General features: G+C 47.6%; 1 protein-coding gene across 2 annotated transcripts in view; it reads right to left on the bottom strand.

Annotated features, from left to right (window-relative positions):
- The window catches only part of LRP1 (LDL receptor related protein 1), a 1,410,884-nt gene that overhangs the window by 623,493 nt on the left and 760,861 nt on the right, over positions 1–26,530 (bottom strand). The window lies entirely within an intron of this gene.

The raw sequence follows: 26,530 nt of genomic DNA, 5'->3' as shown, positions 1-26,530 counted from the left end.
TTTGGTTGGCTTTGGCTTCCTTCCAGCACTCAACGACCAAAGTACTGGACAACTGGGCCAGATGTCTGTACTTTATCAGACTCAAGTAGAAAATACACACCAATGCAGTAATGTTTTACTAGGAATATAGTATAATAGGACCTCCCTGCTGGCAGTATTTGCTGAAGAATGGATTCTGCAGACACCTTGCTATTGCGGCCTACCAAGTGAGAAGAGGAGCAAACCGCTGAATAAGAGGAAGACCAGCACAAGCCCATATGAATCAAAGTGAATCCAGGAGACACACACAGACAGTAGGTCATCCAGAAGAAAGTTGCAGCCAAGCTGACCAGATTTATCAAGAAGCAGTTTCAAGTTATTCTACATCTAGGAGCTGTCCAGCCACTTTTCGGGGACATCGGTGTCTAGCCTGTACCAGACATGACAAGTTTTTGCGAGGACTGGCACAAAAATGTCATGTGGGGATACACATGGCCTGAGTTCCTGTTTCAAACTTTAAAGAAAAAAGGCTTGAACGACTAACATGGCAGATATGCTCCTTTGAGCTCACTATTGACCACGCTGTACTCGTGATCCTCTGGGTGCTGGGAAGCCTTGATAGGGTACCGTGGCACTTCTGACAAGCCCCGGTGACTCTGGTCCGTGACCGACCAAACTGCAGATGCCGGAGGGGAGGAGACAAGTGGCAAGGAGCAGGCCACGAAACAGAGAAGATGGCAGCCCATGGGGACTAGCCGGACACCAGGTAAGCCCAGAGCGCTGCACCGTGTAGGAAGGGCCTTGCGGGCCAGCAAATCTGCTTCCCCTGGGACCCGTATAACAAATACTGCAGCAGCCGGTCGTCAAGGTGAGCAGACACACACCACAGGCCCTGGAGGCATAATGAGGGGCCTAGTGAAGGCAGGAGCGGGCACAGTTGCACGTCGTTACCATACGATGAGGAGATCCCTGCGCACAACCACTTGATCCCGGCGGTGCGCATCGCCCGCTAGGCGGCAACAACTCCAGCAAGATGGGTCGGGATAAGGTTCCCCAAACAAGCCAAAATGGACAAGTACACTGTCCCCGCTGTAACTGCGCATAATTTCCGGAAAGGGGCCGAATGGAAGGCCTTGGATGTAGGAAAGTATCCTCTTTTTGGCATGGTTACCCCCACTTTTTGCCTGATATTGGCGTGTGCGCTTGGACTGTTTTCACTGGGATCCTGCTAACCAGGACCCCAGTGATTGTGCTCTCTCCCTCCAAATTTGATTGCCTTAGTACTTGGTATTCCCCCCAATTGGCATACTGGTGCATCTATGTAAGTCCCTAGGATATGGTACTTAGCTCCCCAGGGCACTGGTCCACCAGGGGTCTTCCATTGGCTGGGGCATGTATTGTGCGACCCACGGGAGCCCATGCAAACTGTGTCTGCAGGCCTGTCAGTGCAGCGTGCGTGAAACAGTGCAAGCACCCTTTCACCATAGATATAAGGCCTGCCTTATATCTTGGTCACTGCCCTTAGACACTGTAAATCACCCGCCTGGTAGGCCCTTCAGCCCAAGGGCAGGATGCTTTTCCCTAAGTGTGAGAGTACCCCTGCATGAGCAGGGTGCCACCACAGATCCCAGGCTCCATTACCTGGACTCTGTAAGTGCAGGGAAGTCATCTTTAGGTATGTAGTGGACACTGGTCAACACGAGCTGTCCAAGTACATAATAGCTTCTCCGAACCTAGGTATCAAACATGTTGGAAACATGCAACTACACCGATTCCAGTGTTCGTTTCATACCATGTACTTTGGGGGTCCTTAGAGGATCCCCCGGTTCTGCCTGTGCAGCCTACCGGGGCTTAGCTGCTGCTGACCCCCAGACACTGTTCTGCACTCCTGCTGCTGAGCCTGACTAAAGCTGGAGAGGCAGAACAAAGCATTTCCTGCAAGAGAGAGGTGTGACCACCTCCCCCTCGAAATTAGGTGTCTAAGGGCTGGGATGGGGTGGCCTCTGAGCCCCACCAGACTGCTTTGAAGGGCACATTTGGTGCCTTCCTTGCATAAACTGGTTCGCACCAGTTCAGGAACCCTGGTTCCCACTTTGGTTTGAAACTGCACAAAGGACAGTGGACTGACTAACCCCCTGTCTAGTATATAAAGGCAGCTTCCAAAAACCTTGAGGCAAGCCAAGAGCTTCAAAAGCTATGGCCTGCCCAAAAGGCTGTACTGCCTGTTTACCACCCAGGACAGAAAGTGTGGGTCTTAGGACCTGTGGCCCCAAGAGCACCCCAAGACAAGTGGAGTGGTCACCACATAATCTTAGAGCAGAAAGTTGAGGTCACCTACTTAGCTGATCTGGGCACTCCCAGCCCCCCCACCCCCTCCCCAACAGGCTGCTTCATGTGAAGAGCCTAAAGCCTTACTATGACAGACCTGAAATCAACTTGCTCAAGCCCATTAATGAGGGGCAGGAACCAGAAAGTGATCACCTCCCTGAACTCCTCTCAAATAACTCTGTTGATGGTTCAGTAGATGGAGTGGTCTTTGCAGACTGCCTCTCTGAACAGCAACAAGCTGACTGCAGACAGGTTCTCAGCCAGCTTGCCCAACTTTTCTCCCTGACCCCTGGTCAAACCACCTGGTGTGCCCAGGATGTGGACACAGGTGGTAGTGTACCTGTAAAAAGGAAAATGTAATGGCAGCCTGACCACGTCAGAGACTGCATCTGGACAGAGGTCTGAAAGATGCTGGATTTGGGGGTCAATAAGCCTTCAGCTAGCCCATTATTTCTTGTGCCAAAACCTCATTCCCAGAGTGGAAAGAGAGAGATGAGGTTTGTGTAAACTACAGAGGCATCAATGCAGTCACTAAGACTGATGCCCATCCAATTCTTAGGGCAGATGAGCTGATTGACATTCTTGCTTTAGCCAGGTAATTCAACACATTCGACCTGACAGCAGGCTATTGGCAGATAAAGTTAACTGATACTGTCAAGCCTGAAACGGCATTTTCCACTCCTGGTGGGCACTATCACTTTACTGTGATGCCCTTTGGTTTGAAAAATGCACCTGCCACCTTCCAAAGGTTGGTGAATCAAGTTCTGGGATGCATGGAAGACTTTAGTGCAGCATTTCTAGATGATATTGCAATCTTTAGCTCCACCTGGCAGGATCACCTAGTCCTCCTCAGGAGTGTACCTGAGGCCTGGAGAAAGGCAGACCTCACTATCAAGGCAACAAAATGCCAGACAGGGCAGAGCAAAGTAGTTTACTTAGGCCCCATGGTAGGTGGAGTCCAAGTTCAGCCCTTTTCAGAGCAAAATCCAAACCATCAGGGATTGGGTTGCTCCAACCACTGAGACTCAGGTCAGAGATTTTCTGGGCCTGACTGGGTACCACAGAAGATCTGTGAAGGGGTATAGCTCAATTGTGCCCCCTTGCATGATCTTACCTCTAAGAAAATGCATAAAAAGGTACTGTGAAAAGTTAGCTGTCAAGAGGCCTTTGATACCCTGGAAAAGGCCATGTGCTCAGCTCCAATTCTCAAAAGTCCAGACTATTCAAAACAATTTGTTGTCCAGACTGATGTTTCTCAAGTAGCAATAGAAGCAGTACTCTCACAATTAAATGAAGAGGGCCAGGATCAACCTGCATCTTTTATCAGAATGTTGACCCCCCCCAGGGAAAAACGCTGGCCAGGCATTGTGAGGGAGGCCTTTACTCTGGTCTGGGCCTTGAAGTTGAGGCCATACCTGTTTGGCACTCACTTCCTTGTTCAGACAGACCTCAAGCACCTCCTCTGACTAAAGCAAATGAAAGGTGAAAATTCCAAACTCTTGAGGTGGTCCATTTGCCTACAGCGGATGGATTTTTCAGTGGAACATAGACCTGGGAGTAACCAAGCCAATGCAAATGGACTCTTTAAATATCTCCACTTAGATAATAAAGACTCAACTGGACAAGGTTAGTCTCATTAACTTTCGTATGGGGGGTTATGTAGGAAAGTGCCATGTTTCTGGCATAGTTACTCCCACTTTTTACCTGATGTCAGTGTGCTTGGGCTGTAATTCACTGGGATCCTGCTAACCTGGACCCCAGTGACAGTGCTCTATCCTCTAAATGTAGTTGCTACCTTTTACACCCACAATTGGCATACTGGAGCACCCATGTAAGTCCCTATTATATGGTACCTAGGTTCCCGGGGCGTTGGTACACCAGGGGCGCCCATTGGGCTGCAGTATGTATTATGCCACCTATAGAAGCCCACGCAAACTGTGACTACAGGCCTGCCATTGCCAGCTGCGTGAATGGATGCACACACCCTTTCACTGCCAAACCTGGCACCTGCACTTAGACCCTATAAGTCACCCCTCTGGTAGGCCCTTTTGAGCCCAAGGGCAGAGCGCATGTCTAAGTGTGAGGGTACCCCTGCAAAAGCAAGCCAATTCCTGGACTCTAAGTGCTGGGATGCTATCTTAAGGTATGTAGTCGACACTGGTCAACACGAGTGGTCCAACTACATAATGGCTACTCCAAACCTAGGCATGTTTGGTATCAAACATGTTGAAATCATGTACATCGATTCCAGCATTAGGTGTATGATATCGTACTCTGGAGGTTCCCTAGGGGATCCCCCAGTTCTGCTTGTGCAGCCTTACGGGGTTCAGCTGCTATCCCACATTGCTGGTGACCCTAGACACTGTTCTGCCCTCCTGCTGATGAGCCAGGATCAGGTCCGAGGAGCAGAACAATGGATTTCCTGCAAGGGAGAGGTATGAGCACCTCTCCCTGTGTATCAGGTGTCTAAGGGCTGGAGTGAGGAGGGCATCTGAGCCCCACCAGTCTGCTATGAAGGGCACATTTGGTGCCCTCCTTGCATAATCGGGTTTGCACCAGTTCAGAAATCCCCAGTACCTGCGCTAGTGCGAAACTACACAAAGGAGAGTGACCAACCCCCGTCCAGCTCCTCCCTTAGGGAGGTGCCCAGACCTCTGCCAGGTGGGCACCTGATTCTGCCATTTTGAAAATAAGATGGGCAGAGGTCCCTGGGAGCATCTGGTTAGTTAGGTCAGGCAGGTGACGTCTCTTACCGCTTTGATAGGTAGGTCACTGCAGAGAGTGACCAAACCCCTTTTAGAGTTATTTGAGGGCTCCCTCGCAGGTGGGTCCTCAGATTTGTCAAGCAGAACTCTACAAGGAACTTCCTGCAAGACACCTTCTGCCCCGGGCCTCAGGAACTGCTGCTGGTCTTTGCTTGGAACCAATCAAGACTGCTTCTGCTGGGAAGGCTCCCACTGCAACATTGTTTTTCAGGATCCTGGAAGACTTCTGCAACATCCAGGCTGTGTATCCAGGCTGTGTATCCTCCAGGGTCACATGGAGTCTGTTTCCACCAGCAAGCAAGAAGGCATCTCCCTACGCGTGAAGGGGTCAGCTTCCTGCAACCACAGGCACCTCAAGTGCCTCTGGACATCCGAAGATCCTGGAACACAGGTAGTGAGTTTGTGGCCTCCTCTGGGTCCTGCTCGTCTTCTTTCGAAGTTGCGGACTGTAAGTCCTTGCTTCTGCCACTGGACTGGCTCTCCCCTGTGCACTGCAACTGTTGCATTTGCAAAGGCTTGTTGGTTCTTCTTCTCTGCGATTTTCCGCCTCCAAGAAGCCTAGGCCCCAAGCAATTTGCAAACCAAAGATCAGCTCCAGTCCTGTAACTCATGCAACGTGGGACTTCTGTTTTACTAGGCTGGTAAGGCCTCCTTATGATTCCCTGTGTCCAGTGCTTGTGGGTCACTCGTGGGGGGCTCCATCGACTTCTGTTGGCCTTCCTATGTGCTGAGAGCCAGCTCTGACTCCCCCTCCTGGGTATAGTCTCCTGGACCTTGCTGGTCCTCACAACTTTGCAAACTTCTCTTCAGCTTCTATTTGCACTTCCCAGTGCTTTTTGGTGACCTGGCTGTCCACTGACCCTCCTGCAGCCCGGCGTCCATCGAGGGACAGCTCGTAGGTGACTCCTGGAATCTTCATCGACTCCTGGACCCCTCAGCTGGACTTCTTCCACCGATTTAGAGGAACTTCATCTTCAGGAGGGAGGGCATTGCCACCTGCATCACCTGGGCACCTCCTTGGGTGCTGGCCTCTGTCCCCTTCCTTTCCAGGTCCTCCACGCCCGGAATCCGTCTCTGGGTTCCACTGGCCTGGTCCACGGATTCTGAATGCAGCTGGACAATCCGAGGCATCCAGTCTTCAGAGAGAGTCCATACTCCCCTCTACATCTGGGTCCCTGGTGTAGGTAGTCCTGTCCTGTGGGTATCCTGGGGTAGGGGCATTCTCCATCCATCCTCTTGCCTGTTGGTTTCCTTGGGGTCTGCTAGGAAGGGTCCTGAATTCCACAAACTCCAACCACTGCTTTCTGAGTTACCCTATGGGACAACTGGGTTGGTAACTGACTTACTCCTGATTTCTGGGGTCACCTACTGTACACGTACCTCTGGTGTTTCTAACTGGCTCCAATCCCTAGCTAACCACCACATTTAGTTTGGTTGAAGTTTCACTTTCACATTCCATTTTTTAGTATATGGTTTGGTCCTCCCCAAGGGCCCTGTATATTTCTATGCTACATATTTTATGAGTAGGATTGTATGTAATATCTCCAAAGGGAGATGTATCAATTTCAGTTTAGTAATAGTGCTGCAATAAAGTATCCTTTATTTTTGCAACACTGGTGTGGGTTCTTTCTTGTGACTAAGTCTTTTTATGATTACTGTGTGTAGGAAAGTGCCCTCTTTCTTGGCATGGTTACCCCCCTTTTCTGCCTGTTGTCAGTGTGTTTGACTGTGTTCACTGGGATCCTGCTAACCAGGAACCCAGTGATTATGCTCTCTACTCCAAATTTGGTTGCTACTAAACTTTTCTCCCCACAATTGGCATTCTGGTACCCCCATGTAAGTCCCTAGTATATAGTACCTAGGTACCCAGGGTATTGGGGCTACAGGGGGTCACTATGGGCTGCAGCAGTTATTCCCATAGGGAGCCCATGCAAAGGGTTCTGTAGAACTGCCGTTGCAGTCTGCGTGAACCAGGTGCACGCAGCCGGTTTCCCTACAGGACACTGCACCAGCTCACTGAAAGTCACAACTATAGTAGGCCCTCTCTGCCCAGACGGCAGGGTGCAGGTACCTGTGTGTGAGGGCACCACTGCACTAGCATAGGTGCCCCCACAAACTCCATCTCCAGCTCCATTTTAATGGACATATTGAGTGCAGGGACGCCATTTTATATATGTACTGGACATAAGACACTACCTATGTCAAGCTACATAATGGTAACTCCAAATCCAGGCACGTTTGGTATCAAACATGTCAGAATCATACCCCAATACTGTTGCAAATATTGGAAGTATAATTCCATGAACTCTGGGGGCTCCTTAGAGGACCCCCAGCATTGCTACCAGTGGTCTTACAGGGTTTTCCCGGGCAGCCCAATAGCTGCCACCCCTAAGACAGGTTTTTGCCCTCCTGCTGCTTGATCAGATCAAGCCCAGGAAGGCAGAACAAAGGGTTTCCTTTGAGAGAGGAGGTAATACCCTCTCCCTTTGGAAATAGGTGTGACTGGCTGGGGAGGGGTAGCCTCACAAAGCCACTGGTTTTGCTTTGAAGGGCACATTTGGTACCCTCCATGCATAAACCAGTGCTCACTGGTTCAGGGACCCCCCCACCCAAGTCCCTGCTCTTGTGCAAAACTGGACAACGGAAAGGGGAGTGACCATTCCCCGGTCCATCACCACCCCCAGGGGTGGTGCCCAGAGCTCCTCCAGAGGGTCCCTGGGTTCTGCCATCTTGATTCCAAGATTGGCAGGGAACTCTGGGAGCATCTGAGCAGCCAGGCAAGGCAGGTGGTGTCAGATGCAACCTCTGATAGGTAGTTAACTGGTTAGGTGACCAAGCCCCTCTTTGGGCTATATAGGGTCTTCCTCTGGGGTAGGTCCTCAGATTCGGCTTGCAAGACTCCAGCAGGACTCCTCTGCAACCTCTGCTTCGACATCCGGCCTCCGGAACCGCAACTGGACCATCCAGGAACCTACAAGCTTCAGATCCACGAGGAAGACTCTTCTGCAACATTGTATCCAGAATTCCTGCCAGCTTTGCAACATTTCCCCAGCTGTGCATCCTCAGAAGGCTACAACTCTTCAGTCTGCACAAGAAGAAGGAGGAATCATCCTTGGGATGAAGGCATCACTCCCTTGTAATTACAGGTACCAGGCTGCAACGACGGCTGACTGAGTGGATCTACCCTCATAGCATAGCATGTGTATCTGCAGCTACACATGCCATGGAACGGAAAATGTCACTTACCTAGTGTAGGAAGTTGGCTCTGTATTTACTATTTCAAAGTAAGAAGTAGTGTGCACAGAGTCCAAGGGTTCCCCTTATAGGTAAGATAGTGGCAAAATTAGATAATTCTAATGCTCTATTTTTGTGGTAGTTTAGTCGAGCAGTAGGTTTACCAGAGGGTAGTGTTAAGAATGTGTTGTACACACACAAGCAATAAATGAGGAACATACACTCAAAGACTTACTCCAGGCCAATAGTTTTTTTATATCGAAAAATATATTTTCTTAGTTTATTTTAAGAAAACAGGTTCAAGATTTGAAGTAAATACATAAAATGCAAGGTACTCCAGACAGGTAAGTTAGGAACTTTGAATTAAAGCAATATCATATACATTCTGTTAAAATGGCAATAAGCTATTTTAAAGGTGGACACAGTGCAAAAATCAACAGAGCCTGGGGGAGGTAAGTAATGGTTTAGATTGTGAGGTAAGTAAGACACTTACAAGTCTCAGTTCCTGGGCATAAGTAGCCCACTGCTGGGGGTTCAAGGCAACCCCAAAGTTACCACACCAGCAGCTCAGGGCGGTCAGGTGCAGAGGTCAAAGAGGTGCCCAAAACACATAGATGCCTATGGAGAACAGGGGTGCTCCGGTTCCAGTCTGCCAGCAGGTAAGTACCTGCGTCCTCGGGGGGCAGACCAGGGAGGTTTTGTAGAGCACTGGGGGGGGGGGGGTTGGACACACAAGTAGGCACACAAAACACACCCTCAGCGGCACAGGGGCAGCCGGGTTCAGTGTGCAAAGCAGGCGTCAAATTTAGATAGGAAACAATGCAGGGACGCGGGGGTCACTCTAGCAGTGCAGGCAGGCACGGGGGGCTTCTTGGGACAGCCACCACCTGGGCTAGGCAGAGGGTCCCTCTTGCACTGAGGTTCGGTTCCTTCAGGTCCTGAGGGCTGCAGGTGCAGTGCTTGGTCCAGGCGTCGGGTCCCTTCTTACAGGCAGTCACAGTAAGGGGGGGAGCCTCTGGATTCTCTTAGCAGGCGTCGCTTTGGGGGCTCAGGGGGGTCGATTTGGGCTACTCACGGGGTCATAGCCGCCGGGGAGTCCTCCCTGTGGTGTTTGTTCTCTGGATCTCGAGTCGGGGCGTAGGGTGCAGAGTGGGGGCGTAGGGTGCAGAGTGGGAAGTCTCACGCTTCCGGCAGGCTCCCTATGGGTGGCAGAATAACTGCTGCAGCCCATAGAAACCCCCTGTAGCCCCAATGCCCTGGGTACCTAGGTACCATATACTAGGGACATACATGGGGGTACCAGAATGCCAATTGTGGGGGGAAAAGTTTAGTAGCAACAAAATTTGGAGTAGAGAGCATAATCACTGGGTTCCTGGTTAGCAGGATCCCAGTGAACACAAACACACTGACAACACGCAGAAAATGGGGGTAACCATGCCAACAAAGAGGGCACTTTCCTACACACAGTCGCTGGTCCCTGTTGGATGCGTCGCTGGTTGCAGGTTTTCGACTCTGGAGACAGGCCGGTAGGGCTGGGGCCAAAGCAGTTGTCATCGTCCGTCGTCTCTGCAGGCTTGTAGGTGAGCAGTCCTTCTTTAGTTCAGGTCGCAGGAATCTGATTTCCTGGGTTCTGGGGTGCCCCTAAATACTAAATTTAGGGGGGTGTTTAGGTCTTGGAGGGCGATAGCCAATGGCTACTGTCCTGGAGGGTGGCTACACCCTCTTTGTGCCTCCTCCCTGTGGGGAGGGGGGCACATCCCTAATCCTACTGGGGGAATCCTCCAAACTTAAGATGGAGGATTTCTAAAGGCAGGGGTCACTTCAGCTCAGGGCACCTTAGGGGCTGTCCTGACTGGTGGGTCACTCCTCCTTGTTTTTCTAATTATCTCCTCCAGCCTTGCCGCCAAAAGTGGAGGCAGTGGCCGGAGGGGCGGGCATCTCCACTAGCTTGGATGCCCTGGGGCGCTGTAACAAAGGGGGTGAAACCTTGAGGCTCACCGTCAGGTGTTACAGTTCCTGCAGGGGGAGGTGTGAAGCACCTCCACCCAGTACAGGCTTTGTTCCTGGCCACAGAGTGACAAAGGCACTCTCCCCATGTGGCCAGAAACTCGTCTGGTTTGTGGCAGGCTGGCAGGAACTGGTCAGCCTAACACTAGTAGTCGGATTGGTATTCAGGGGGCATCTCTAAGATGCCCTCTTGGTGCATGTTACAATAAATTCCATACTGACATCAGTGTGCATTTATTGTGCTGAGAAGTTTGATACCAAACTTCCCAGATTTCAGTGTAGCCATTATGGAACTGTGGAGTTCGTGTTTGACAAACTCCCAGACCATATACTCTTATGGCTACCATGCACTTACAATGTCTAAGGTTTTGCTTAGACACAGTAGGGGCATAGTGCTCATGCACATATGCCCTCACCTGTGGTATAGTGCACCCTGCCTTAGGGCTGTACGGCCTGCTAGAGGGGTGACTTACCTATGCCACAGGCAGTGTGAGGCTGGCATGGCACTCTGAGGGGAGTGCCATGTCGACTTAGTCATTTTCTCCCCACTAGCACACACAAGCTGTGAGGCGGTGTGCATGTGCTGAGTGAGGGGTCCACAGGGTGGCATAATACATGCTGCAGCCCTTAGGGATCTTCTCTGGCCACAGGGCCCTTTATACCAGGGGTACCATTTACAAGGGACTTATCTGAGTGCCAGGGCTGTGCCAATTGTGGAAGCAAGGGTACAGTTTAGGGAAAGAACACTGGTGCTGGGGCCTGGTTAGCAGGGTCCCAGCACACTTTCAATCATAACATAGCATCAGCAAAGGCAAAAAGTCAGGGGGTAACCAAGCCAAGCAGGCATTTCCTTACACCTAGTGTACATCTGTTCGTGGCATGTAGTGCTGCAGATTCACATGCTATGCATAGCTCTTTTGACATCTAGTGTTGGGCTCTGAGTGTTACAAGTTGTTTTTCTTAGAAGTCTTTTCGGAGTCATGGGATCGAGTGACACCTTTAGGTTTCAGTGAGCATGGGCATCGACTCCATTGTTAGATTGTTTTCCCTCAAAGGGTGAAGGAAGGAGTGATAGAGAATAAGAATATAAAGAGATGTCCATGCAAATGTAAATGTATCTACATATGTACAAGTGGTAAACTTAAATGACTACAGGCTTCTGGGGAGGAGGGAGAGTGCATGTGAATCTCCAGCAATACATGCCACGAACAGATGTACACTAGGTAAGTGATATTTTCTGTTCCATGGCATGTATAGCTGCAGATACACATGCTATGCATAGACTATAAAGCAGTTAGTCCTCCCAAAAAATAGCGGTGGCTAGGCTGTAGGAGTTGAAGTTCTTTGAAATAGTGTTCTTAAGACAGCTTGGCCTACAGTAGCCTGTTGCTGTTCGAAAACACCAACACATTAGTGTTTTGTAAATGTATGAGTAGACGACCATGTGGCAGCTTTACATATATCAGCCATTGGTACGTTTCCTAAAAATGCCATTGACGCACCTTTCTTCTTTGTAGAATGTGCTCTAGGAGTGATCAAAAGTTGTCTTTTTGTTTTCATGTAGCATGTTTGTATGCATCCAACAATCCATCTTGCTAAGCCTTGTTTAGATATAGGATTGCCTTTATGTGGATGTTGAAAAGCAAGGAAAAGTTGTTTTGTTTTCCTAAAATCTTTAGTTCTATCTATGTGATACATAAGAGCTCTTTTAAGATCTAGAGTATGAAAAGCTCTTTCTGCAACTGAGTCTGGCTGTGGAACGAAGACTGGCAATTCCACTGTTAGGTTGATTTGAAAAGGAGATACTACTTTTGGTAGAAATTTTGGATTTGTCCTAAGTACAACTATGTTTGTGTACTTGGAAAAAAGGTTCCTCAACAGTGAAAGCTTGTATTTCACTAACTCTTCGTAATGAAGTAATAGCTACAAGGAAGGCAACCTTCCATGTTAAAAATTGAATTTGTGAAGAGTGCATGGGTTCAAAAGATGGGGCTATGCGTCTGGTAAGTACGATATTTAAATTTCAAGTAGGAACAGGTGGTGTTCTAGGTCGAATAATGCGTTTTAATCCTTCCATGAAGGCTTTAATAACAGGAACTCTGAATAGAGAAGTATGTTGAATAGTTTGTTAGTATGCCGATACTGCAGTAAGGTGGATTTTGATGGATGAGAAAGCTAAATTTGATTTTTGCAAATGAAGTAGGTAGCATACAATATCTTGTATAGATGCTGTAAGAGGATCAGTGTTTTTAGATTGACAGTAGTAGACAAATCTTTTCCATTTGTTAGCATAACATTGTCCAGTAGTAGGTTTACATGCCTGCTTAAGCACTTCCATACATTCTGATGGAAGTTTTAGGTAACCAAATTCTATGACTTCAGGAGCCAAACTGCTAAATTGAGAACATTAGGGTTTGGGGGCCTGAGTAGACCTTTGTTTTGTGTTACCAAATCTGGTCTGTTTGGGAGTTTGGAATGCGGTACTACAGACAGGTCTAGGAGTGTTTTGTACCGATGTTGGGGCTATGAGTATCATGGTCAGAGATGTCTGACGTAGTTTGCTGACCAGAAAGGGAAGGAGTGGGAGAGGGGGAAAAGTGTAAGCAAATATCCCTGACCAATTGATCCATAGAGTATTGCCCTTGGATAGGGGATGTGTGTAGGAGGCTGGACTGGCTTGTAGTGAGTACCAAGGGGTACTTACACCTTGCACCAGGCCCAGGTATCCCTTATTAGTGTAGAGGGGTGCCTAGCAGCTTAGGCTGATAGAAAATGGTAGCTTAGCAGAGCAGCTTAGGCTGAACTAGGAGACGAGTGAAGCTCCTACAGTACCACTAGTGTCACTTGCACAATATCATAAGAAAACACAATACACAGATATACTAAAAATAAAGGTACTTTATTTTTATGACAATATGCCAAAGTATCTCAGTGAGTACCCTCAGTATGAGGATAGCAAATATACACAAGATATATGTACACAATACCAAAATATGCAGTAATAGCAATAGAAAACAGTGCAAACAATGTATAGTCACAATAGAATGCAATGGGAGCACATAGGGATAGGGGCAACACAAACCATATACTCTAGAAGTGGAATGCGAACCACGAATAGACACCAAACCTATGTGAGCTCGTAGAGGGTCGCTGGGACTGTAAGAAAACAGTGAGGGTTAGAAAATTAGCCCACCCCAAGACCCTGAAAAGTGGGTGCAAACTGCACCTAAGTTCCCCAAAGAGCACAGAAGTCGTGATAGGGGAATTCTGCAAGGAAGACCAACACCCGCAATGCAACAACAATGGATTTCCTGACGAGAGTACCTGTGGAACAAGGGGACCAAGTCCAAGAGTCACGATCGATTCGGGAGTGGGCAGATGCCCAGGAAATGCCAGCTGTGGGTGCAAAGAAGCTGCCACCGGATGGTAGAAGCTGTGGATTCTGCAAGAACGACAAGGGCTAGAAACTTCCCCTTTGGAGGATGGATGTCCCACGTCGTGAAGAGTCGTGCAGAGGTGTTTCCATGCAGAAAGACCGCAAACAAGCCTTGCTAGCTGCAAGGGTCGCGGTTAGGGTTTTTGGATGCTGCTGTGGCCCAGGAGGGACCAGGATGTCACCAATTGCGTGAGGAGACAGAGGAGGCATCCAGCAAGACAAGGAGCCCACTCAGAAGCAAGCAGCACCCGCAGAAGTGCCGGAACAGGCACTACGAAGTAGAGTGAACCGGAGCTCACCCGAAGTCACGAAAGAGGGTCCCACGATGCCGGAGGACAACTCAGGAGGTCGTGCACTGCAGGTTAGAGTGCCGGGGACCCAGGCTTGGCTGTGCACAAAGGAAATCCTGGAAGAGTGCACAGGAGCCGGAGTAGCTGCAAAACACGCGGTTCCCAGCAATGCAGTCTAGCGTGGGGAGGCAAGGACTTACCTCCACCAAACTTGGACTGAAGAGTCACTGGACTGTGGGAGTCGCTTGGACAGAGTTGCTGAGTTCAAGGGACCTCGCTCGTCGTGCTGAGAGGAGACCCAGAGGACCGGTGAAGCAGTTCTTTGGTGCCTGCGGTTGCAGGGGGAAGATTCCGTCGACCCACGGGAGATTTCTTCTGAGCTTCTAGTGCAGAGAGGAGGCAGACTACCCCCACAGCATGCACCACCAGGAAAACAGTCGAGAAGGCGGCAGGATCAGCATTACAAGGTCGCAGTAGTCGTCTTTGCTACTTTGTTGCAGTTTTGCAGGCTTCCAGTGCGGTCAGCAGTCGATTCCTTGGCAGAAGGTGAAGAGAGAGATGCAGAGGAACTCTGATGAGCTCTTGCATTCGTTATCTAAGGAATTCCCCAAAGCAGAGACCCTAAATAGCCAGAAAAGGAGGTTTGGCTACTTAGGAGAGAGGATAGGCTAGCAACACCTGAAGGAGCCTATCAGAAGGAGTCTCTGACGTCATCTGCTGGCACTGGCCACTCAGAGCAGTCCAGTGTGCCAGCAGCACCTCTGTTTCCAAGATGGCAGAGGTCTGGAGCACACTGGAGGAGCTCTGGGCACCTCCCAGGGGAGGTGCAGGTCAAGGGAGTGGTCACTCCCCTTTCCTTTGTCCAGTGTCGCGCCAGAGCAGGGCTGGGGGATGCCTGAACCGGTGTAGACTGGCTTATGCAGAAATGGGCACCATCTGTGCCCATGAAAGCACTTCCAGAGGCTGGGGGAGGCTACTCCTCCCCTGCCTTAACACATTTTTCCAAAGGGAGAGGGTGTATCACCCTCTCTCTGAGGAAGTCCTTTGTTCTGCCTTCCTGGGCCAAGCCTGGCTGGACCCCAGGAGGGCAGAAACCTGTCTGAGGGGTTGGCAGCAGCAGCAGCTGCAGTGAAACCCCTGAAAAGGCAGTTTGGCAGTACCCGGGTCTGTGCTAGAGACCCGGGGAATCATGGGATTGTCTACCCGATACCAGGATGGCATTGGGGGGGGCAATTCCATGATCTTAGACATGTTACATGGCCATGTTGGGAGTTACCATTGTGAAGCTACACATAGGTAGTGACCTATGTGTAGTGCACGCGTGTAATGGTGTCCCCGCACTCACAAAGTCCGGAGAATTTGCCCTGAACAATGTGGGGGCACCTTGGCTAGTGCCAGGGTGCCCACACACTAAGTAACTTAGCACCCAACCTTTACCAGGTAAAGGTTAGACATATAGGTGACTTATAAGTTACTTAAGTGCAGTGGTAAATGGCTGTGAAATAACGTGGACGTTATTTCACTCAGGCTGCAGTGGCAGGCCTGTGTAAGAATTGTCAGAGCTCCCTATGGGTGGCAAAAGAAATGCTGCAGCCCATAGGGATCTCCTGGAACCCCAATACCCTTAGTACCTCAGTACCATATACTAGGGAATTATAAGGGTGTTCCAGTATGCCAATATGAATTGGTGAAATTGGTCACTAGCCTGTTAGTGACAATTTGTACAGAGAGAGCATAACCACTGAGGTTCTGGTTAGCAGAGCCTCAGTGAGACAGTTAGGCATCACACAGGGAACACATACCTATAGGTCACAAACTTATGAGCACTGGGGTCCTGACTAGCAGGGTCCCAGTGACACATAACAAACATACTGAAAACATAGGGTTTTCACTATGAGCACTGGGCCCTGGCTAGCAGGATCCCAGTGAAACAGTGAAAACACCTGACATATACTCACAAACAGGCCAAAAGTGGGGGTAACAAGGCTAGAAAGAGGCTACTTTCTCACAATGTGGGTGTCTGGATGAGAAGTTTTGGCATTTTGTGTTTTCGCTTGTTGCGAATAGGTCTATTTCTGGTGTTCCCCACTTATGAAAATACTTTTGAAGTACTTGGGAGTGTATCTCCCATTTGTGAGTTTGTTGGTGATTCCTGCTTAGGAGATCTTCTAGCTGATTGTGTATTCCTGGAATGTATTCTGCTAATAGATGAATGTGATTGTCCCTGCTAGCCCAGACAATATGGAAATGGGCAATTCACAGTTGAGATGAATGTGTCCCGTCCGTTTTTTTGAGTTAATACATGGTAGTGATGTTGTCTGTTTTCATCAGAACAGTCTTCTGTTTGAGAAGGGGATGAAACGCTTTTAGGGCAAGAAACACAGCCAATAATTCTAAGTGGTTTACGTGAATTTGTTTCTGTTTGGGATCCCATTCCCCTTGAATGGTATGATTGTTGAGATGAGCTTCCCAGCCTATCATTGATTCATCTGTTGTTATTATGGTCTGAGGCACAGGGTCTTGAAATGACCGCCACTTCATTAGACTGCTGAGATTCCACAATTGAGGGGACATGTGCGTTTGGCGGTCCATCAAAACACTAGATCTTGAAGTTGACCGTGTGCCTGAGACCATTGTTATAAGAGGCACTGTTGTAAAGGCCTCATATTTAGTCTTGCATGTGGAACTATGGCTATGCAAGATACCATCATCCCTAGAATTTTCATGATAAATCTTTCAGTGTATTGTTGATGTGGCTGTATGTGTGGGATGAGATTTTGGAAAGCCTGTATCCTTTGTGTATTTGGATATGCTAGGGCTTTTTCAGTATTTAGAATAGCACCTAGGTAAGGTTGTACCTCTGGTGGTTGAAAGTGAGATTTCTGATAATTTAGAGTGAACCCTAGTGTAGGTAGGGTTTCTATTACATACTGAGTGTGTTGTTGGCATTGTGTAAAATTGCTTGATTTTATTAGCCAATCATCTAGATATGGAAAGACGTGAATGTGTTATCTTAAGTAGGCTGCTACTACTGCTAGACATTTTGTGAACACTCTTGGAGCTGTTATGCCGAATGGCAAAACTTAGAACTGGTAATGTTTTCCTGCTATGACGAACCTGAGGTAATTTCTGTGAGCTGGATGGATGGGTATATGGAAATACGCATCTGAGGTCTAACATAGTCATGTAATCTTGTTTCTGTAGAAGTGGAATGACATCCTGCAGAGTTACCATGTGAAAATGTTCCAACAGGATGTGTAGATTGAGAGGCCTGAGATCTAGGATAGGCCTTAGAGTGCCATCTTTTTTGGGAATGAGGAAGTATCGTGAGTATACTCCTATTCCGTACTGAGAATGTGGGACCAATTCTATTGCTTGTTTTAGTAGCAGAGATTGTACCTCCTGTTGCAACAGAACGTTGTGTTCTGGGGACAATCTGTGGTAATGTGGTGGAATGTTTGGAGGGGTGGAGATTAATTCTAGGCAATAGCCATTGCTGATAATTGATAACACCCATATGTCTCTGGTGATATTTTGCCAATGAGAGTGGATTTGTTGTAGTCTTCCCCCCAGAGGAGATGTGTGTGGTGGAGGGGTAGGAAATAAGTCACTGTTGGGATGGTGTAGTGGTTTGTTTTTGAGGCTTGGAACTTGACAATATTTCAGAAACAAAGGCCTTTTTAGGACCCTCTAAATCCCCTCTTTGATATTGTTGCTGCTGTTGTCCCTGCTTTGCCTGGGAGGGAGAAGCTTCAGAGGGTTGTGACCTGCAAAAGGAGCCTCTATATGGTGTTGTGTATAATGCTTCCATTTCTTTGGCAGTATCGGAGTCGTTTCTCAGCTTTTTTATGGTCGTATCGACCCCAGGCCTAAATAAGTGTTTTTTATTTTTAATCAAAAGGCATGTTAAGTACTGCCTGTTGAATTTCTGGTTTAAAAACAGAAGAGCGTAACCATGCATGCCTTCTTATTGTAATGGCAGTATTTACACTCCTTGTGGCTGTATCAGCAGCATAGAGGGCACACCCTATCTGGTTGTTACTTCTGGCCTGTTCCTCTTCTACAACTGGTTATGCTCTCTTTTGATGCTCTTTTGGGAGGTGCTGTGTGAGTTCTGACATCTCATCCCAGTGGGCTCTATCATATCTGGCAAGAAGTGCTTGCAAATTTCCAATACGCCATTGGTTAGCCGCTTGCATGGCTACTCTCTTGCCAGCAGCATCAAACTTCCTACTCTCCTTATCAGGTGGAGGAGCATCCCTTGAGGATTGGCTGTTAACTCTTTTCCTAGCTGCACTCACCACTACGGAGTCTGAAGGAACTTGGTGTGTGATGTAGTCTGGGTCTGTAGGAACAGGTTTATATTTCTTGTCAATTCTGGGAGTAATTACTCTAGCTTTGACCGGCTTACTAAAAATGTGGTCGGCATGTTTGACCATTCCAGGAAACAAGGGGAGGCACTGGTATCTAGAGTGAGTGGAAGACAGAGTGTTGAACAAGAAGTCCTCCTCTAGGGGCACGGTGTGCATAAGCACCCCATGATAGGCAGCTGCCCTAGAAACGACCTGAGTGTAGGCAGTAGTGTCCACTGGTGGAGAAGTCTTGGAGGGGTGCAGGTCAGGATCATTATCTGGAATAGGATCAGGGTCATATACATCCCAAGGATCCACTGTATCTCCGTGAGTGTGTTGGAGAAGGCAATGGTGGTGGGCTATTGGGTGGAGGTAAAATAGAAAGCTGTGTAGAATGAGGAGAAGTAGGGACAGGTGCTGGTTTCTCCTTTTGCTTTTGGACTTTTGCTGGTGGTTGAACAGAGTCTAGTTCCTCTTGAAAAGCCAGCTTTCTTTTAGTTTTTGAAGGAGGTGTAGTAATAATTCTGCCAGTATCTTTATGTACATGGATCCTAGAATGTTTTTCATCCATAACCTTCAACATCGCCTGAATCTCAGTGTCCTCATCAGAAGGCTTGTAAGATTCTTGCATTGGCTTCGAGATTTGTTTAAGTATGTTCGAAAGTCCTTCTTCCTCTGTGTAAGAGGATTTTTTCGGTTCCCAAGTTTGAATCTTTTTCAGTCCCTAAAATGAAGCCGGCTGTTTCGGCTCCAAAGCAGGGCGTTGAATCTTAGACTCTGAGGAGTGAGGACACTTACTGGGGTACGAGGTGAGTGGAACTTTTAACCGACTTGCTCAACTCCGAAGTGAACGGAGGAGTGGCCTTTTTCGGCGTTGAACCCGAAGGTCGGTTGACGACAGTCTTTTTTCGGGCCGAACCATGGCCTTCCGGCAGTGGTGTACCCAAGCCTTCGGTACTTTTTTATATGTGGGCATAGGGGCATACGTAATCACGTGCTGGCCAACGGTGATAGGCCTATCTTCTTCCGATTCTTGCTCGGAGTCAGTATCTCAGATGGAGACTGCTGTCTGCGCCTGTTCTTCTTCCATGACGTCAAAATGTTATGTACGTTGACACCATTTCTATTCTTCGGGCTCTGCGATCTCTCAAGGTCTTCTTGAACTGAAACGATCGACAGGCCTCGCAATCTTCTCGGTGGTCAGGAGAAAGGCACATATTACAAACTAGATGTTGGTCTGCATATGGGAACTTTGCCTGGCACTGAGGGCAGAATCTAAATGGAGTCCGACCCATCAGGCTTCCATGTGGTAGGCCTGAACAGGCCCGAGTTGGGCGCTCGCGCCCAGAAGGGCAAAATCTAGATTCCGATGGTACTATCTGTTCGAGGCTAGATGGAAAACGCGATCAAAACAATACCGACGATTAAATACGTTTTCAGAGGTTTTCCGATTCGAAATCTCGGAGCGAGGGGAAACCTGTTTGAACCAGACAGTGGAAAGAAAACAATCTAACAATGGAGTCGATGCCCATGCGCACTCTAACCAAGAGGAGGAGTCACTCGATCCTGTGACTCCGAAAAGACTTCTTAGAAGAAAAACAACTTTTAACACTCAGAGCCCAACACTAGATGTCAGAAGAGCTATGCATAGCATGTGTATCTGCAGCTACACATGCCATTGAACATATATATATATATTTATATATGGAAACCGTCACTTACCCAGTGTACATCTGTTTGTTGCATGTTCCACTGCAGAGTGACATGTTGTGCACTGTTCCTGCCATCTAGTGTTGGGCTTGGAGTGTTACAAGTTGTTTTTCCTCGAAGAAGTCTTTTCGAGTCACGGGACCGAATGACTCATCTCTTTCGGCTCCATTGTGCATGGGCATCGACTCAACTCTTAGATTGTTTTTCCGCAGAGGGTAAGGTAGGAGTGATAGAGTGAGAACAGTAAAGATGTCAATGCAATGGGATAGAGATGTATGTACAAAGTTGAGGTAAAGGAATGTTTATTTACATATGTACAATTTCTAATTGCAACTTAAACGGCTACAGGCTCCCAGAGAGGTGGGAATCTGCAGCGGAACATGCCACGAACAGATGTATAAGTGACATTTTCCGTTCAGTGGCATGTGTAGCTGCAGATACACATGCTGTGCATAGACTACAAAGCAGTAATCCTCCCCAAAGCGGTGGTCAGCCTGAAGTTGTTTGAAATAATGTTCTTAGTACAGCCTGTCCTACTGTGGCTTGTTGTGTTGCTAACACATCTACACAGTAGTGTTTGGTAAAAGTATGAGGTGTGGACCAAGTGGCTGCCTTACAAATCCCTGTCATTGGTATGTTACCTAGAAAGGCCATTGTTGCTCCTTTCTTTCTAGTGGAGTGTGCCTTTGGTGTAATGAGTAGTTGTCTTTTAGCTTTTAGGTAACAAGTTTGTATAAATTTCAATATCCATCTGGCTATGCCTTGTTTGGATATAGGGTTACCAGTATGGGGTTTCTGGAATGCGACGAACAACTGTTTAGTTTTACGAAATGCTTTTGTTCTGTCTATATAGTACATTAGAGCTCTTTTTATATCTAATGTATGCAGTGCTCTTTCTGCCACTGAGTCTGGCTGTGGGAAGAAGACTGGGAGTTCCACTGTTTGGTTTAAATGAACCGGTGAAATGACTTTTGGTAGAAATTTTGGATTTGTGCGGAGAACAACTTTATATTTGTGTACTTGTATAAAGGGTTCTTCAATAGTGAAAGCCTGTATTTCACTAACTCTTCGTAATGAAGTGACTGCTACTAGAAATGCCACTTTCCAAGTTAAGAATTGGATCTGACAAGAATGCATGTGTTCAAAAGGTGGACCCATGAGTCGTGTAAGTACAATATTAAAATTCCACAAGGGTACTGGTGGAGTTCTTGAAGGTATGATCCATTTAGTCCTTCCATGAAGGCTTTAATGACTGGTATTCTAAACAGGGATTTTGTGTGTTTAATTTGCAAATAAGCCGAAATTGCAGTGAGGTATATTTTGATGGATGAAAAGGCTAGATTTGCTTTTTGTAGGTGTAGTAAATAACCTACGATGTCTTGTATGGACGCATCCAACGGTGTGATGTGTTTTGCTTGGCAGTAGAAGACAAATCTTTTCCATTTGTTAGCATAACAATGCCTGGTGGTAGGTTTTCTTGCCTGTTTAATGACTTCCATACACTTGTTTGGAAGATTTAGATAGCCAAGCTCTAAGACTTCAGGAGCCAGATTGCTAGAATGAGCATTGCGGGATTGGGGTGTCTGATCTCCTGTTTGTGTTGCGTTAACAGATATGGTCTGTTTGGAAGCTTGACGTAAGGTACTACTGAGAGTTCCAACAGTGTGGTGTACCACGGTTGGCGTACCCACGTTGGTGCTATGAGTATTAATTTGAGTCTGTTTTGACGCAGTTTGTTGACTAGAAATAGAATAAGTGGGAGAGGGGAAAAAGCATAAGCAAATATCCCTGATCAGTTGATCCATAGAGCATTGCCCTTGGACTGAGGGTGTGGGTACCTGGACGCGAAGCTTTGGCATTTTGCGTTTTGGTTTGTGGCGAACAGATCTATGTCTGGTGTCCCCCACTGGCAAAAGTGTTTTTGTAGTACATGGGGATGTATTTCCCACTCGTGAGTTTGCTGGTGATCCCGACTGAGATTGTCTGCTAATTGATTGTGAATCCCTGGGATGTATTGAGCTATTAGGCAAATGTTGTTGTGAATTGCCCAATGCCACATTTTTTGTGCTAGGAGGCAAAGTTGTGATGAGTGTGTTCCTCCCTGTTTGTTTAAGTAGTACATTGTTCTCATGTTGTCTGTTTTGACAAGAATGTGTTTGTGAGCCAGAAGAGGTTGAAAAGCTCTTAGTGCTAGAAAGACTGCTAGCAGCTCTAAGTGATTTATGTGTAGCTGTTTTTGCTTGTTGTCCCACTGTCCTTGAATACTGTGATTGTTGAGGTGTGCTCCCTGCCCAATCATTGATGCATCTGTTGTGAGAATGGCGTGAGGCGCAGGGTCTTGAAAAGGCCGCCCTTTGTTTAAATTTGTGGGGTTCCACCACTGAAGCGAATAGTGTGTTTGGCGGTCTATCAACACTAGATCTTGGGGGTGACCCTGTGCCTGCAGCCATTGTTTTGCAAGGCACTGCTGTAAGGGCTGCATGTGTAACCGTGTGTTTGCGACAATCGCGATGCATGATGCCATCATGCCTAGGAGTTTCATCACAAATCTGACTGTGTAATGCTGATTTGGTTATATTTTTGGTACCATGGTGTGGAATGATTGTACCCTTTGTGGCTTGGACTTGCAATTGCTTTTTGAGTGTTGAGTGTAGCTTCCAAGTACTGCTAAATTTGGGATGGTTGCAAGTGTGATTTTTGTTAATTTATTGAAAACCCTAGTGTGTGTAGGGTATCTATTACGTAACGTGTGTGATCTTGACACTGCTCTTGAGTGTTGGCCTTTATTAGCCAATCGTCGAGATATGTGAATACATGCATGTGTTGTTTCCTTATGTATGCTGCTACTACGGCAAGGCATTTTGTAAATACTCTGGGGGCTGTTGTTATCCCGAAGGGTAACACCTTGAATTGGTAATGTTTTCCTTTTATAACAAAACTGAGGTATTTTCTGTGAGATGGATGGATGGATGGGTATGTGAAAATACGCTTCTTTTAAATCCAGTGTTGACATGTATTCCCCGTTTTAGTAATGGGACTACATCTTGTAGTGTCACCATATGAAAGTGTTCAGATTGAATGTATAGGTTGAGAGATCTAATATTGGCCTTAGTGTTTTGTCCTTTTTGGGAATAAGGAAGTACAGGGAATAGACCCCTGTTCCTTTTTGTTGATGAGGTACTAGTTCTATGGCTGTTTTGTTAATAGTGCCTGCACCTCTGTTTGTAACAATGTTCGATGTTGCGACGATAGTTTGTGCGCTTTTGGGGGAATATCTGGAGGAAAATGTGTGAATTCTATGCAGTAACCATGTTGGGTAATTGTTGGTACCCATGTGTCCGTTGTTATGTTTGACCATTGATCGTGGAACATTTCCAGGCTTCCTCCCACAGGGGATGTGTGTTAGGGGAAGGTGATGGCAAAGTCACTGCTTGTTGTTAGTGGCTTGCTTTGTAGGTTGGAATTTTCCCCTGGATTTGGGAAATTGCCCTCTGAAGGACCCTCGAAACCCCCCTCTTTGATACTGTGATTGGTATGAGGGCTTTGTCTGTGAGGTGGATGGCTCTTATGGCTGGGCTGTGGCCTGAAACCCCCCCTATACTGCGGTTTTCTAAATGTCCCTCTGTATTGGGATGAGTAAAGCGCTCCCATCGCTTTGGCTGTATCCGTATCCTTTTTCATGTTTTCTATGGCTACGTCCACTTGTGTGCCAAATAGCTGTTGCTGGTTGAATGGCATGTTGAGGACCGCCTGTTGAATCTCCGGTTTAAAACCTGATGATCTAAGCCATGCATGGCGTCTAATTGTCACTGCAGTGTTTATTGTTATTGCGGCAGTATCAGCTGAATCTAATGCAGACCTTATTTGATTATTAGTTATTGTCTGTCCCTCCTCTACTATCTGCTGAGCTCTTTTTTGGTATTCTTTGGGGAGATGTTGAATGATGTCGCTCATCTCATCCCAATGAGCTATGTCATATCTTGTGAGGAGGGCCTGAGAGTTTGCTTTGTGCCACTGATTGGCTGCTTGTGACACTACCCTCTTTCCTGCCGCATCAAACTTTTTACTCTTTTTATCTGGAGGGGGTACATCTCCAGATGACTGCGAGTTGGCCCTCTTCCTCGCCGCACTGACCACTACCGAATCTGGTGACAGCTGCTGGGTGATAAATACCAGGTCAGAAGGTGGTGGTTTATATTTCTTTTCTACCCTTGGTGTTAAGGCCCTTCCCTTAACCGGCTCCTGAAAAATCTGTTGGGCATGTTTGAGCATGCCTGGGAGCATGGGTAGACTTTGGTAAGATGTATGTGTGGAGGACAAGGTATTAAAAAGAAAGTCGTCCTCTAGTGGTTCAGTATGCATGCTTACCTTCTGGAAAGCAGCAGCCCTAGCCAAAACCTGTGTGTAGAAGGTGCTATCTTCAGGTGGAGAGGGTTTAGACGGATAGCACTCCAGGCTATTGTCTGACACAAGGTCATCATAAAGATCCCACGGGTCTGTGTCTTGATGTGAATGCACAGTATTTGTGGGTGACTGTGCAGTGGGTGTAGCAAGAGGAGAAACAGTTATTTGAGGAGAATGCGGAGGAGAATGTGCTGGGGAAAACTGGCGTGGCAGAGATTGCTCTCTTGGCACTTTAGCCTTTGGCTGGTCAGTGTCCAAACGTCCTTGGAAAGCCAGTTTCCTTTTAAATTTGAGGGGAGGTGCTGTGAGGATCTTTCCAGTATCCTTGAGGATCTGTATCCTGGCTTGTCTCTCATCAAATTCCTCTATTTGTAGAAGTTCCTCCTCAAATCTGTGGCTTTCTTTCATCTGTTTAGAAAGTCCATGTTCCTCAGTATATGAGGCTTTTTTTGGCTCCGAAGACGTTTTTTTCGGCACCGAAATGCCCATGGTGATAGTAGGCCTTGGTTCCGAAAGAGTCTTTCGGGGTTTCGATTCGACGAAACGATGTCGCACTTTTTCGGAGACTGTGTCTCGACTAGAGTCCGAAGACTTCGATGCGGGTGTGGCCTTTTTCGGTGCCGAAGGTGTTGCTTGGTCACCGCTTGATTTCTTCTGGGTAGAGCCATGGCCTTCCGGCAGTGGTGTCCCCGAGGCCTTTTGTTTGGTCTTAGACTGGCTCTGGGTTTGGGTCGGGCAGGCATACTCACGTGGCCTGCTGTCGGTGGTCGGTCCGCGTCTGATTCATCTGAATCGGATCCTTGAATGGAGATGGTCATCGCCTCTTCTTCGACATCGAGGTGTTCTGTACTTTTCTACGCCATTTGTAGTCGTCTCGCCCTTCGATCCCTCAAGGTCTTCTTGGAACGGAAGGACCTGCAGGCCTCACAAGTATCGGGAACGGGGTCCGGTCCATGAGGCTTCTGCTTCCTGCGGGGCACGGGTGCCCCGAAGGGCAACCGAAGGTGTGTTTCGCCGGTGCCGAGGTGTCGATGCAAGATGGTTCGCGATCGAAAACAATACCGACGATTTTCTGCGTTTTTTAAATTTTTCCGAATCGAATAACCGGAGCGAAGAGGAACACGTCCGAACCCGATGGCGGAAATAAAACAATCTAAGATGGAGTCGATGCCCATGCGCAAAGGAGCCAAAAGGGAGGAGTCACTCGGTCCCGTGACTCGAAAAGACTTCTTCGAAGAAAAACAACTTGTAACACTCAGAGCCCAACACTAGATGGCAGGAACAGTGCACAGCATGTGTATCTGCAGCTACACATGCCACCGAACATATATATGGAAAATGTCACTTACCCAGTGTACATCTGTTCGTGGCATGAGACGCTGCAGATTCACATACAGTGCATTATCCTGCCATCTAGTGTTGGGCTCGGAGTGTTACAAGTTGTTTTTCTTCGAAGAAGTCTTTTAGAGTCACAAGACTGAGTGACTCCTCCCTTTTGGCTCCATTGCGCATGGGCGTCTACTCCATCTTAAGATTGTTTTCCCGCAGAGGGTGAGGTAGGAGTTCTGAGTATACTAGAGGTACCCACGCAATGGAGTAGTTATGTATGTACTTAATGTGTACCAAAAGAATATTTATTTTCAGATTTACAATTTTCATTCAACTAAGAACGGTTACAGGCTACCGGGGAGGTGGGAGGGCGCATGTGAATCTGCAGCGTCTCATGCCACGAACAGATATACATTGGGTAAGTGACATTTTCCGTTCGGTGGCATGTGTAGCTGCAGGTACACATGCTGTGCATAGACTAACAACCAGTAATCTCCCCAAAAAGCGGTGGTTTAGCCTGTAGGAGTTGAAGTTGTCTGAATTAATGTTCTTAATACAGCCGGTCCTACTGTGGCTTGTTGCGTTGCTAACACATCTACACAGTAATGCTTAGTAAATGTATGAGGCGTAGACCATTTGGCTGCCTTACAAATTTCTGTCATAGGTATATTCCCAAGAAAAGCCATTGTGGTGCCT

This window comes from Pleurodeles waltl, chromosome 4_2 (genome assembly GCF_031143425.1).
Source record: "Pleurodeles waltl isolate 20211129_DDA chromosome 4_2, aPleWal1.hap1.20221129, whole genome shotgun sequence".
Classification (NCBI taxonomy): Eukaryota; Metazoa; Chordata; class Amphibia; order Caudata; family Salamandridae; genus Pleurodeles; species Pleurodeles waltl.
Note: the sequence above shows the minus strand (reverse complement) of the source record. Positions and strands in the feature narration are given on the sequence as shown.